Source organism: Etheostoma cragini, chromosome 22 (genome assembly GCF_013103735.1).
Source record: "Etheostoma cragini isolate CJK2018 chromosome 22, CSU_Ecrag_1.0, whole genome shotgun sequence".
NCBI classification, from domain to species: Eukaryota; Metazoa; Chordata; class Actinopteri; order Perciformes; family Percidae; genus Etheostoma; species Etheostoma cragini.
The window spans coordinates 1,395,180-1,404,931 of NC_048428.1; the positions used below are offsets into that span (position 1 = coordinate 1,395,180).

General features: G+C 43.6%; 1 protein-coding gene and 1 long non-coding RNA gene across 4 annotated transcripts in view; one reads left to right on the forward strand and one right to left on the reverse strand.

Annotated features, from left to right (window-relative positions):
• The window catches only part of LOC117938063 (cytochrome c-type heme lyase), a 37,141-nt gene that overhangs the window by 9,737 nt on the left and 17,652 nt on the right, over positions 1 to 9,752 (reverse strand). The gene's annotated exons all lie outside the window — the stretch shown is intronic.
• The window catches only part of LOC117938065, a 13,037-nt gene continuing 13,006 nt past the window's right edge, over positions 9,722 to 9,752 (forward strand). Inside the window, exon 1 of the long non-coding RNA XR_004655324.1 lies at positions 9,722 to 9,750. This is a non-coding gene — a long non-coding RNA (uncharacterized LOC117938065). The remainder of the gene's footprint in view (positions 9,751 to 9,752) is intronic.

A 9,752-nucleotide genomic window follows, 5' to 3' on the forward strand; every position in this document is an offset into this window, starting at 1 on the left:
GGAGGAGAGGCTGAAGTGCTTGATTCCAGTCTCCAATGTTCTGTTTTTTTCTCTTCGATGTTTCCCTGCGAGGCTACACATACAATCATTTATGGATATTTGATTGATTTCCTCTCTTCTCTCTCCTGAGCCTCAATCAGAACAAGCTGATGTTTACGGCTGTTCTGTGTCCCTGCATCACACAAATAACCCTAACCGCCCGTTTACCGGGAGGTGGAAAGCTCCTGATTGGATAAACGCTGCTTCCTGTGTGTTATGAACGTGGCGACCCACAGCTGGATCTCGTTTGGCTGAAGCTTCTTGACTGGTCGGACCAGACCAGGGAAAGCTGAACCAGCCAAACCCCTGAGTGGGAGAAACTGTGTGAAGGATGCATTTTACTGCTCATGAATTGAGCTTTCTGTTTTTAATGTTTAGTCTTTCAAAGTTGTATTGGTTCAATTTATGTATCAGTGGTAAACTCTAATGACAGCCACAGCTAGCTTTAGCTTAGCCGAAGTGCGTGGAGCTTGTGTCATTTGTGTAATCCATGAAAAAAATCCAAATAAACGGAAGGACAGTACATCAACTGTTGCTCCCCTTGTGTTTAATATGCTTGTTTCAGCTGTATTTTTAAGTATTTTAAAAAGTGCTATATAAATGAAATAGTATTATTATTACTATCAGGGGCGTGGCACCACATTCTGGACCCTGTACATAGGCCGGTCCAACGCCCTGCTGGACGCCTGCAGGTTTATCAGACGGCTGCAGCAGGAAGGAGAGTTAGACATATCTGGATTGAAAACAAGTTTGCAGCTTTTTGTAAGTGAATATGGATTCTGTGTAGTCGGAAGAAAAGGTTGTGGCCTCAGATCAGAACAAATGTCCTGTTTGAGGTACACCTATTTAGTATTTCCATGTTATGCCACTTTATACTTCTACTATAACACACCTGAGAAGGATTTTTATGCTCTTTTATCACACTTGCATTCATCTGACATATATCACATTATTGATGAATGGACTAATGGTGTTGGGGAGTTTAGTTTAGAACTACACATGTGATCAGTATAGTGACTACAGCTCTCAAATCATTCAATTAAAGTACAAATACCTCAAATGTGTGAGCTTCTTGAGTGAATGTACTTAGTGGCGACAGGTACAACAAAGCACAGTAGGGTGAGGGACACGGTTATGATAGGATTCTCAGAGAATATGACACATTATGATCAATGGTAAGAATGGTAATGTAAAACATAAAAACACTGACCGGGTCTTCTTCTGACAATACTTAAGTGCTTTTGCTAAAGTAATACTTTGAATGTGGGACTTCTGTTTGTGACAGAGTATTTCTACAAAGTGGTACTAATAATGTTATTTAAGTAAAACATCCCACTGCTTACAACCCTCCACCACAGTCTTTGGTTTAATTTAGCAGCGGGAACACGATCCAGTGGACATTTGGGGTTAAGGTGGTCTGATTAGCCTACTCAGGGAAAGTGTTACGGGGGAAAGTGAAAATCGGGAAGGATGAGATCAACTGAGCCGACGAACAGGGGAAGCAAAGAGTGGTCTGCGACATTTTGTTCTCTCTTGAATAAAACGGGATTCAGAGTAATCCCAAGCAGCTTAACGCTCACTGGGAGGAACTCACTGGAGATCTCATCTCCTGTCTCATATTCCTTTTAACACTCAGATCTGTCAGACTTTGGCTGATTCTTCTTCACTACATTAGCAGTGACGGAGGATCTGATATGGGTAAAGTCATTAAGGATTAGCCCTGCAGTAAAATTACATTTTCCTTTCAGCACGGTGTTTTAGGACTTCAAACCCCACTGAGCTGATCTGCTTCCGTTAAAATCCCATGTGGTCTTCAACGTGTGCTGAAGTCAACCTGGAATAGACAGACCTTCAAATAGAGAGGAAATGTAAGGTCTCTGTTTCTGGCTGTTGATAGCATCTCCTCACCCCCTTCCCCAAGGTTGATGAGTAACTTTATTTTCAGGACCTTTTTCTGAAAAGTTCCCTTAATCAAAACAAGTTGGACGGGTCAAGAAAACCGACAAACAGCCTGACTAATAAACGGACAGGAAGAAGACAGGAGCGGCTGGCAGAGAAGCACCGAGTTTGATAATCAGACTCTTAGCCCTGATGCCCTTTACCTCTTCCTGCCATTCATCCGTGGTGTTTTCTTAATGAAAAGCTGGCAGCTGTGGCTGTTCCGGATCTATCTGTCGGAGAGGAGTTCTAGCTAGCCAACGCTGACGCTGATCAATAGCCTGCAGAAAAGACAAGCAGAGCCCCGGACTCTCAGGGCTTAATGGGAGGAATGGGACTGGAAATAGAAAGAGCAGAGGTGTGCTTTTAAATGCCGGTCTGGTAATCTTGGCAGAGAGAAAAACCTGAGTGAGACAAGATGAGTGCGGCTGCAGCCGGAGAGGGGGGGATAGAAGAGAGAATTATGTTTAAATGAGACTAAATGGTCACCAAAGGTTGCTGGTTGTAGCTCAGAGGCTTTGACCTGTTTTTACCTAAAATCCACCTGCTATTGACATGTGACTTCCTGAATGAGAAGGAGAAAGGCTTTTTTTGTTGTATAATTCATTTTATCTTTCCTGTCTTGTTGATTTATTCCTTGACAATGTATTTTACTTTTTAAAATGTGAGAAGGGGGGGCTGAAGATTCTGACCCTACCCTCTGGTTACGACCAATTCATTCATTCATTTGTTCCTTCAAGCAGCTTTGAAAGCTTCTAACACCTCAGAATGACAATTAGAGGCCACAGCGCTGCAGAATGCGCAGGAGGAACAGATGAGCGGAGCATGCCGACCTGCAGGCTCCTCCATCCTTTTACCACAGCCTGTTATTTTGCTGTTTTTATAGTTATACCCTGTAGAGAAGGTCAGTCATTTTGTCATCAACTCCCAGGAAACATTCGATACCTTCTTGCTTTTACATTCAGTCTGTACTGCAGCTAACCTTACAAAGTGGGAACTCTTGAAAGCAGAAAAGAAAAGAACTTGTTACTTATAACGTTACTCTGCAAATGAAATCTCTGATTTAACATGGCCTATTTGATGACTGATTTGTTTTAGTTTTTGTAGCTTGAACCCTGTGAGGAGGGGCCCTCATGGTACAAGTTTTATGTTCTTACACAAACAAAGACAAACGCTGCTCTCTATGCAAGAATTGGGATTTATAAAAAGCTAACTTATGGGAAAATGTGCGCTCCTCCACGGACACTGTGACCCAGGCGGAGGCACAGAAACGGGTGAATGAAAAACGGCGACACCAACGGGAGCTTGATTTTGTAGGTCTGACTATTTTTTACACTATTTTTACATGCTCCTTACACAGAACTATTTGTCATTTATAATTAGATTAATTCCGACACCTTTAGCAATTTAGATCCAATCCAATGAATGGCTAAAGGCACACACAGTGGCTGGCTTTGCACTGTTGGGAGATGTGGAGTGACAGCAAGAAGAGAGCCGGTTCATCGAGCTGTCCTGTTGGGTCTCGGAGCTGTTCTGGGCCCAGCGTTACAGAGGAGCACTCAAAGAAACCAGGGCGTGCCTGTCCCACTTTAAGAGGGGTCAGCTCCGGCGTCCCGTGGCAGAAACACTTTCTCTTTGTAGCACTAGAGGCGATTTTTGCATCAACTCTAGTATCGGACCCTTTCTTTTTAATAGGGGCCACAGTGCGAGCTCTGAGGCATTGACTGCGTCTGCAACACGTCGTCGCTCCACAGCTGTTCGGTGTTAGTAAGGCCCACACTGTGCCCTCCAAACAGAATATCCTCTTCTCCACCTCTCTGACAACATCTACATGATGATGATGATGATGATGCATAATGTCGGTATGGATGAATATTATTTTGGGGCGTTTCACTGACAATTTAGAGCAGTTCCAGGCGTGACAAAGCTGCGCCATATTTACAGTTGATTGTGATTTATAAAGGGAATCCGGCGCAGGACGTGGGTGCGCACGCTTTTATAAATCTGAGTATTTCTGTGTGTACTCACGTCCTACGTTTATACACCACTTCTGATGCAAATATCGCCACAGTTTCATAAATGACTCTCGCTTCCTTTTCTCAGACTCTCATGATAAACTGAACCTTCTTTGCAGAAAGAATAAATAAAAAAAGAATACATTCTATGAAGACTTTGTTGAGGGAAGCCTTTTTTCAAATCTCGCCCCTATGGATTCGGGTTCTTCTGTGAAAAATCCCTCCTCTATTGCTGTTGCCAAAAATGGAGGAAACATGGTGTCTGTGTGTATGATGACCACTATCAATAAAGTTGTTCTTTAAAAGTTATTTCCCTTCTCCCTGCAAAGCGGGGAGGTCTCTCCAGGAGATCGTGTGCCCACACAGTCCTGACAAGACTTGATTCAAATCAGCTGTGTGCATTCTCCCATCATCCTTCACAGAGAGAGCTAGTTACCTAGCTACATTGATCAAAATATAAAAAGGGATTGATGCAGATGTACAGCTCGTAAAATGGCTTACAAAAATAGTAACTTTTAAATTGGTATCATTCTTTTAATCATGTTACAGAAAAATTACGGTTTATTTTAACTTTGTCAGAAATTAGTGATTACTAAGACTGTGTGTTGTAAACCACTTCCTGCTTTAACATAGACCCAAGTTTGTTTAGTGTTGTGCATATAGATATATATATACATATACAGTATATACTGTGTGTATATACATTGCTGCCAAACGTTACCAGTTCATGAGAGTTTGAGTGTCCAGTATTTGACTGAGCAGCACAAGTAGACATTTAGGTTCTTCATATCGCCAAACTAGATACTCTCTCTCTCACACACACACACACACACACTTAGATTTTTCTTTACATTGCCTTTTTTACTAGCAGCAGTAAAAGTACACTTCATTTTGGTAGATGGTTGAAAAGGCTTGAAAACTGTTTTTTCGAAGGTGTCACTCCCCAATGTGAGCCATATGCAAAGTGAACCTAGTGCAGATGTGAGCCAAATGCAGATGTGAGCCAACCGAGTTATTCCAAACAATGACAGAAGATCTCGAAATATAGGCTCGGAGGCTACTTCTGATGTTACAGAAGTCTCTCGTTAGCATCTCGGAGGCTACTTCTGACATCTGAATCAGATCTGAATCTGAATCGGATCAGAATCCCTGTTCCGGTCAACCCCAGAACACATACAATGGGTAGCTCCCATCTCACCTCTCTCCCCTGATTAGGACATGTTCTTCAGGTGTGGTTGAGAGTGGCCTGTCCCCAGCCACACCTCTCCCCTGATTAGGACATGTTCTTCAGGTGTGGTTACGAGGGGCCTGTCCCCAGCCACACCTCTCCCCTGATTAGGACATGTTCTTCAGGTGTGGTTGGACGTGTCCTCAGTGTCTGTGCCAGGTAAGCAAAGAAAAAACACTACAACACAAAAAAAAACAACACTCAATACACATATGGTGCACAGGTGTGTCATGCAGTGGAGGGCCTAGGATCTCTGAACAACTAAAGACAACTTAGAATAAACCAAGGCTTCCTGTAAGGCTGGAAAAAGCAGTAGCGTGGGGTTATGCTTAACCACGTCAGAAATCATACAGCAGGTATTGTTCTGATTGGCCGCGGTGGAGGCTGGAGGGTGGAGGGAAATGAGAGGGGGGGACTCTTGTGAACACTAGTTGCACTCGGCTGTTCACATGGAAAGTGACGGAAATAGTTTTGTGACAAAAGAGCACGAGATAGGAGATGAAACTTTGCACACAGCTGACCAATTTCTAATTTCTCTCAACTTGTCCCTGGATAAAACTGAGCTGCTGTTCAGATCAGGTGGAACCCGGCTCTGTGTTCCCACATAGAAAGGCATGTTGGAGCCTGTGGGTGCAGGGGAATGCCTCGGGGTCTTCTTGCCTTCCATTAACAGGGTTTTAGGCTCCTGACACCAGCTGGACAGAGCTCTCGTCCAGCCGTCAAGAAACCGACGAGTCGATCCTTTCCTCCTGCAGCTCTGTAAGGCTCGAAGCCTCCGAGGAGGATTAAGAGAAGTCTATCAGTCCAGCAGGCTGAACGCTGAGGAATGGCAAGAGACTCTGATATTGGAGCGATATGCCACACTTCATTCCACTTGCAGAGCTTTAATAAATCAGCTCACACGTAGTGTAACGAGTGCCCTCGGCATCGCTAGCGTGGCAGTTTGCAGCTGCAAAGGTTTCACCAGAAAACACAGTTTACAGCTGGCAGTTTTTATGCTATTTTGCTCCTTGTTTTTTGCGCCTGTTTGGTTATTTCCTGGCACCAAATGCTGAGGTGGGAGGAGAGGCACGGCGGAGCTGTGTTATGCTGCGGAGCATGCAGTGCTCATTTTGGCACAGAACTGCTTTTGTGTTAAATCCTGCTCAAAAGCAGACGGCAGGCTTTAGTTGGCAGAGGTGTGCACACACACACACACAAACACACATCCCTCAAATCACAAGACACCTTTCATTTAAAATGTTCAGTTGGGTCTGTTTCTGTTTACCTAACCTTAGCACGCGCATTTTTTTGCCTGCAATTTGTAATGTAACCAGCAATATGTTCTATTTGATGAGTGGATTATTATTTTACACTTTCATTCATAAATTGCAAACACAGTTGCTTGGCGTTCATTTCTTTGAAATGAACTAATGAGATTTAAAACATAAGAGAATGTAAACTACACTCTTTCGGTGTTTTCGTACGCCTGCCCCTGTAGCCCTACTGCCGCTTTGGGTGACACTACAGAAAAATGGGGGGTTGTCTCTCTGGGAAGCGTTGCTCTGGGACAGGTGAGTATAAAATTCCAATACAGGAGGTATTGGCCCGGTCCAACATTCAAAGATACCCCTACCAACCTGAACACAGACACACGGCCTGTTGCTAGCTAGCTCCCAGCCAATGGCTGCAGAGCTGCTTCATTGGCTGTTGGGGCTGCCGCAGTCACATTCGTGGAAATGACAAGAGAGTTCAGGTCTGATGTTTTGTCATTTAATCAACATGATTGTGGATATTTGACCAGCGCTGCGGAGGAAGGTCCGGGATTCCTGGATGGTAGAAGAACAGGCATTTCTTTAAACCAATCACAATCATCCGGACGGAGCCACAGTGCCACTGCTATAAATAGTAATAAGGAAGGAACTTGTTTTGGGAGAACGTGTACATTCAGAAGTAGTTTTAGTTGTGTAACAGAACACAGAAAACTAAAATAAAAGATATGATGGAAGATCTTTTTAGTGTCATAAGCAATGTGTGCTTTTTCAGGTTCAGAAGCCACAAAGTCACATTTAGAACAACAGATACTGTGAGTGTAAATATAGTTTTGTCTTAAAAAAGGTTTTCCTCACACACTGGGAGAGTACACCCAGTCTATTGTGATCACCAGGAGAAGGCTCAGCTCTACAGTCGCTCATTAGCATCTGATATCACGTGAATGCAGCCCCGGTGAGCTAGCAGAGAGCAGCAGACAGGTGGCTGTAGCATTGTCAACATGTTAGTGTGTTTTAATTGCTTTTTGGCTTCAGATGTAGCAGGCTGTGTTTGCCCTGTGGGTGCATATTAGAGATTAGTGCTCTCATAGAGCTGCAGGTATATACAGCTCTCTGTAGTGAGGGGAAATTATGGAATTCCAAGTGCATTCTCCATAATGGCAAACAAGTAGAAAATATGACTACCTGGAATTAGCCTTCACGGCAACCTCGGACATCTTAGAGAGCCGCAGATACCTGGAGAGGACATGGGGGTAAAACGCATAGAGAGAGGGGGGGATGGACTGAGATTAATGGTAAAAGAACAAGCAGAGAGACCTGACAGGCAGCGACATTAAAGGTTCAGTCGATGGGTGTGCCTCATTGCTGCAGCAATTAAAGCTCAGACTTTTGTCTGTTTAGAGGAAAAGGAAGAGACAGAATTGATCGGTGAGCCCTGGAGCCACAAGAGCATCCCAAATGCCAAAAACAAACACAATATTCTTACACATACACACACACACACACACAGATAACCATGAAAAGAGTCCTCTTTCAAACAGAGGTGGTACACAATGGCCTGCCTTTGAGTGGAGGGTTTAATATATATATAGAGACCAAAATGGTTCCTCTGTCTGTCAGTTTGGTTGGACTACAGGACAATAACCTCGGTCCAGCATTTCTACTCTGACTGACAACTGCACTTCATAAAGTCAAAATCTTTTTCCAATCAATATAATCTGACATATGGCTGCCCATATTGAAGTTTTCACAATCTGGGGTCCAATATGTAACCCCAAATTGAATGCTGTGTTTTGCAGTGGTTCCTAACCCTTTTGGCTTTAACCCCTTAAACCCCAACACAATGTGTCATGCAGGCTCCTGTCACAGGCTTCACATTGATGCTCCCTGCTCACATTGTTTCATTTAGAAAGTGACAAACACTGACAGCACTGACATGCCTCTCGGATGTCCGTCTCGTCCACTTTCTGTAACGGAGGTGTCTCTGGATATCCCTAATTTAACATGTTAGCTTTTACTACACTTACAAAATCATCTTTATACTGGAATCATAACCTGCAACAGTCAATCAACAAATGAGTCAAATTACAGACACCTGAGACAAGTATACCATCAATTATTGACACATTAGATTAGCTAAAGATAATATGAGACAAGCCCTAAGCATCCCAAAGGGTTAAATATTTGAAAAAAATGGAAACCACATAAAAGCAACAGATCAATCCCAGGTACTCTTACTTTTCTTTACTTTTGCTGCTGCAACAACACAATGACCCCCACCACACACACACACACACTTGCACACATACAGTATATCCCACATGCATATGTGAGATGACAATATGCGGCGACACACAGGTTATCACACACTGATGCAACACGTGTGCTGAGTACACTGTCTGTTAACAAACACACACGCGCACACACACTATTCCAGTGTTATTTAAAGAAGTCCAATTAAACTTGATGCTCAACATAATCTCTCTCTTCACTTTCATTAACTTGTGCTTCCATAGAAAGGCAGGCGAGACGAGCGCTGACAGGGACCTCCCACGCCTCTTGCGGCTCCATGGCTCCGGCCACAGTGCGACAGCAGCATCTAGTGGCAGCATGCAGGACCTGGGGTCAGACATGTAGAGCCGTGTCAAAGGTGTGTCTAACTGGATTTGTTAGGTTGTTCAGGTGTCAGGAAGGAACTATCTACTCCACAAAGAAGTCAGGGTCTAATTTACACAGTGCTGTAGAGACAACTAACACAGCTAGGAGACGGCATTACAGAGCTGAGGTTCCACGTCCACTGTCATGGATTTGATATTTAGTCAGTCAAAGAGAGTATTTGTGCTTGATTAGACTGTTCAGTATTTTTTATATGTGACTCTTTATAGCAGCTCAGTGGCAGGCTGCACATGAGGGACAGAGGCATCATGTGGCAGAAATAGGTTTTCTCTTCTTCCTTCCTGACTTGTTTGTCATCTTGTTTGCCCCACAGTTATATGCTCTTTCTTCCTGTTTGGAGCCATTGTTAAACATTACTGTCATGTGTGACAATTTCTGGTAGTTTAAACAGGGCACCTGAACCTTGAATGTCTCTTTTCTATCCTAAAAGAAAGGTTGACCTAGAGTAGACCATTTAAAGAGAGGACTGGTTAATACTGTGTGGAGTTTAATGGGACTGTCCCATATGCAAGGTGGAGAAGAGAACATGGCCATGGCTAAAAGTCATACAGTCCATTGAGTGTGAGGCCAGAAGTTGTGTGTGTGTGTGTGTGTGTGTGTGTGTGT